At 40.8% G+C, this 5,355-nt stretch overlaps 1 pseudogene; it reads left to right on the forward strand.

Annotated features, from left to right (window-relative positions):
* Window positions 1–4,324: 4,324 nt before the first annotated feature.
* LOC143272222 (immunoglobulin kappa variable 1-16 pseudogene) lies at window positions 4,325–4,678 on the forward strand (annotated as a pseudogene).
* Window positions 4,679–5,355: the final 677 nt, after the last annotated feature.

Consider the following 5,355-nt stretch of genomic DNA (forward strand, 5'->3'; position numbering starts at 1 on the left):
ACTCTTTAAATTGTTCCACATAATAGAAACAGAAGGAACATTACCAAACTCCTTCTATGAGGCTACAATTACCCTGATTCCTAAACCAAACAAGGATGCAACAAAGAAAGAGAACTACAGACCGATCTCCCTCATGAACATTGATGCAAAAATACTAAATAAAATACTGGCAAACAGACTCCATGAACACATCAGAACAATTATCCACCATGATCAAGTAGGCTTCATCCCAGGGATGCAAGGGGGGTTCAACATACGAAAGTTCGTCAATGTAATACACCATATAAACAATCTCAAAGAAAAAAACCACATGATCATCTCACTAGATGCAGAAAAGGCATTTGACAAAATTCAACAACCCTTCATGATAAAAGTCTTGGAGCGATCAGGAATACAAGGAACATACCTAAACATAATAAAGGCATTTTACAGCAAGCCAACAGCCAACATCAAATTAAATGGAGAGAAACTCAAAGCAATTCCACTAAAATCAGGAACGAGGCAAGGCTGTGCGCTCTCCCCATACTTATTCAATATAGTACTTGAAGTTCTAGCCAGAGCAATAAGACAACATAAGGAGATTAAGGGGATACAAATTGGAAAGGAAGAAGTCAAGCTTTCCCTATTTGCAGATGACATGACAGTATACTTGAGTGACCGCAAAATTCAACCAAGGAACTGATAAAGCTTTTAAACACCTTCAGCAGCATAGCAGGATACAAGATGAACTCAAAAAAAATCAGTAGCCCTCCTATATACAATTGGCAAACAGGCTGAGAAGGAAATCAGAGATACCTCACCCTTTACAGTAGCCACAAATGACACAAAATACCTTGGGGTAACACTAACTAAGCAAGTGAAGGACCTATATGACAAGAACTTTAAGTTGCTGAAAAAAGAAATTGAAGAAGATGTCAGAAAATAGAAAGATCTCCCATGCTCTTGGATAGGCAGGACTAACATAGTAAAAATGGCAATCTTACCTAAAGCAATCTACAGTGTTAATGCAATCCCTATCAAAATAACAACACAATTCTTCACAGACCTGGAAAGAATAATACTCAACTTAATATGGAAAAACACAAAACCCAGGATAGCCAAAAGAATCCTGTTCAATAAAACAACCTATGGAGGCATCACAATCCCTTACTTCAAGCTCTATTATAGAGCTACAGTAATAAAAACAGTTTGGTACTGGAATATAACTGACATGTGGACCAATGGAATCGAATTGAAGACCCTGATATTAGTCTGCACACCTCTGAACATAGAATTTTTGACAAAGAAACCAAAACTGCACAATAGAAATAAGAAAGCATCTTCAACAAATGGTGATGGCATTAATGGATATCAGTGTGTAGAAGGCTGCTAATAGATCCACATCAGTCACCGTGAACAAAACTAAAGTCCAAGTGGATCAAAGACCTCAACATAAAACCAATTACTCTGAACCTGATAGTAGAGAAAGTAGGAAGTAGTCTTGAATGCATTGGCATAGGAGATCACTTCCTAAATATTACATCAGTATCATAGACACTGAGAGAAGCAATTAATCAATGGGACCTCTTGAAACTGAGAAGCTTTTGTAGAGCAAAAGATATGGTCAACAAGGCAAGGCTACAGCCTACAGAATGGGAAAAGGTCTTCACCAACTCCACATCTGACACAGGGCTGATATCCAGAATATATCAAGAACTCAAGAAATTAGACATCAAAATGCCCAACTGTCCAATTAAGAAATGTGATATAGAACTAAACAGAGAATTTTCAACAGAGGAAGCTCAAATGGCTGAAAGACATTTAAGGAATTGTTCAACATCCCTAATCATCAGGGAAATGCAAATGAAAATGAGTCTGAGATACCACCTTACACCTGTCAGACTGGCTAAGATAAAAAACACTGAAGACAGCTTATGCTGGAGAGGATGTGGAGCTAGCGGAACTCTCCTCCACTGCTGGTGGCAATGGAAGCTTGCACAACCCTTTGGAAATTAATATGGCACTTTCTCAGAAAATTGGGAATCAATCTCCCCCAAGATCCAGCTATACCACTCTTGAGCATATACCCAAGAAATGCTCAATCATACCACAAGAGTACTTGCTAAGTTATATTCATATCAGCATTGTTTTTAATAGCAAGAACCTGGAAACCACCTAGATGCCCTTCAACTAAAGAATGGATAAATAAAATGTGGTACATATCCACAATGGAATACTACTCAGCAGAGAAAAACAATGACATCATGAGGTTTGCAGGCAAATGGATGGATCTAGAAAATAATCATCCTGAGTGTGGTAACCCATACTCAGAAAGACAAACATGGTATGCACTCACTCATAGGAGGATACTAGATGTAAAACAAAGATGACTAGACTGTTACTTACAAGTCCAGGGAGGCTACCTAGAAAACAGGACCCCAAGAAATACACAGGGATCACCCAATGACAGAGAAATGGATGAGATCTACATGAACAACCTGGATATGAATGGGGGTAATGAAGGGCAAGGGTTGGAGCAAAGAAAGCTTAGGTGAGCGGGAGATCCCAGCTGGATCAAGAACAGAGGGAGAACAAGAAATAAGAGACCACGATAAATGAAGACCACATGAGAATAGGAAGAAGCAAAGTGCTAGAGAGGTCCACAGAAATCCACAAAGATACCTCCAGAGTAGACTATTGTCAATGGGTGAGAGAACGCCTGAACTGACCTACTGTGGTGATAAGATGGCCAAACGCCCTAATTGTTGTGCTAGAAATCTCATCCAATGACTGAGGGAACTGGATGCAGAGATCCAAGGCTAGGCCCCAGGTGGAGCTCCAGGAGTCCAATTGGCGAGAAAGATGAGGGTTTGGATGAGCAAGAATTGTTGAGACCAAGACTGGAAAAAGCACAGGGACAAATAGCTAAATGAATGGAAACACATGTACTATGAACCAATGGCTGAGGAGGCCCCAACTGGATCAGGCCCTCTGGATAACTGAGACAGTTGATTAGCTTGATCTGTTTGGGAGGCATCTAGGCAGTGGGACCCGGACCTGTCCTCAGTGCATGAGCTGGCTGTTTGGAACCTGGGGCTTATGCAGCGACACTTAGCTAGCTCAGCCTGGGAGGAGAGGACTGGGCCTGTCTGAACTGAATCTACCAGGCTGAACTCAATCCTCAGGGGAGTCTTTGCCCTGGAGGAGATGGGAATGGGGGATGGGCTGGGAGGAAGGTGGGCGGGGAAAGGGTAAAACAAAGAAATCCGTGGCTGATATTTAAAATTAAATTATAAAATAAAATTAAAAAATGAAAACACACACACACAAAATCTGTATAACGTCTCCATTTACTGCTCAAGAGTGAAAAGTTAAAATGTCATTTGTAACACATAGCAGAGTCATGTGATGTGTAGCAGTGTCTTCTTCTTCTGTTATTGCATTCAAGGCTGTCATCACTAGTCACTCCTTTATGCTAAGGAGTTGTGGGAAATAGTAGCAAATGGTAGAAAAGAGCAAACATGGAATATCCCAAATGGAGAAAAATGTGCAACTGATTTCTTCTCTGAGCATGAAAGGCCCTCTATTTTCATATGGTGTCAGGACACCAATTAGCACACCTTTTTGGAGTCAAGTGTTATATGTGCATCTATTGTGTAATTTCTTTATTTGTACCAAAGTGAGTATAGATAAAGCTATAAGCTCTTATTTTTATAATGTTAAAATGGTCTTGATAAATTAAACTTTTAATTTATAGACGTGACTACTCCAAACTCACAAACATGTGCCAAGGAAAACACATAGTATTTTTTAACCAATCAGAATTATTTGATTAGTTAAAGAGACTTAATAGTCCCTTCTCTTTTGTTTTCTCCCTGACAGCAGGATATTTGTGTATATTACTGCAATTAATCTTTGAAATTTATTATTAAAATAGAGCATATACACATTAGAAATGTCCTGTATAATTTTAAAATTGAAAAAGAAGTGTGTTCTTTGCAGACATGTATGCAGTCTAACTTTGGGCATCTAGGGACCCTGAGCTTGTGCCAAGCTTGCTGAGATGAGCAAGCCTTGCAGCTGTGCCCATCCTAACTGGTTCCCGGTGATTTGCATGCACTCACTGCACAGCCTTGAGGACTTCTTCATATACCAGTCACACCCTGTACAGTTGTCACTGCAGTCAGGACTCAGCATGGACATGAGGGCCCCTGCTCAGCTCCTTGGGCTCCTGCTGCTCTGGCTTCCAGGTAAAAAGTCACTATAATGGGAATTTCACTGTCACACTGTGTTTAGTGTTGACTGGCATTTGGAGGTAGTCAGTCCTTCTGTATCATGCTCAATTATGTGGATATATATTATGTCTCCACTCCTAGGTGCCAGATGTGACATCCAGATGACCCAGTCTCCATCCTCTCTGTCTGCATCTGTGGGAGACAGAGTCACCATCGCTTGCACGGCCAGTCAGGGCATTAGCAATTATTTAAGCTGGTTCCAACAGAAACCAGAGAAAGCTCCTAAGCGCCTGATCTACGCTGCATCCACCTTGGCAGATGGGGTTCCATCGAGGTTCCATGGCAGTGGGTCTGGGACAGATTATTCTCTCAGCATCAGCAGCCTAGAGTCTGAAGATATGGCAACTTATTATTGTCTGCAGTATGATAAGCGTCCTCCCACAGTGATACAAGTCATACCATGAACCTCCAGGGAAGCAGAAGTGAGAGCTGGGCTGCCACAATTGCTCCTCCTCATGAGTCACTCACTGAAACTGTTTCTCAGATGCTACAGGATGGTTAGCAAAGCTCTTGGAGAGTCATTGTTCTGATAAAAGAGGTTAAACAGTCTCTCTGTTCCCTAACTAACTTCATTCCTCTTCATCTTGAGCCTTTCAGAGTACTTTTCTGCCTTAACAGAGGACACAACCATTCCCTGTGAAGAGTCTAAGTTGTATCCCCAGCTGTATCCTCAGTAGAGAACAGTAGAAACTACTGTGAACATTTCAGAACACATTATTTAAATGCAGAAAATTTGGTTCTAAGTGCAAGTATTTAAAGGGCAGAGAAAAATTACTTAGAGACACTGACAGAAGGAAGGATTTCTGGTTTTCTCACAAAAGCTAGTGCACAAATGTCAGAGAAAGGGGAAGTCTGTCTAGCTATGATCCTCTGCTGTGTCTTGAGATTCTAGCAGTGGGTGTTGATGCTCTCAGCTGTCTGATGCAATCTACATAGAATTCTAATGGCTTGTATGGCCTCTGGCCTGCTTACAAAAATCAAATAATATTGAACCATACTCCTATGACTTTTTATCCCACTGCATGAAGTGGAATATAGATTTGTCTATATGACATTGTATAGGTTGTAAGGGTTGTCTTAA

The sequence above is a fragment of the Peromyscus maniculatus genome, chromosome 3 (assembly GCF_049852395.1).
Source record: "Peromyscus maniculatus bairdii isolate BWxNUB_F1_BW_parent chromosome 3, HU_Pman_BW_mat_3.1, whole genome shotgun sequence".
Lineage (NCBI taxonomy): Eukaryota > Metazoa > Chordata > Mammalia > Rodentia > Cricetidae > Peromyscus > Peromyscus maniculatus.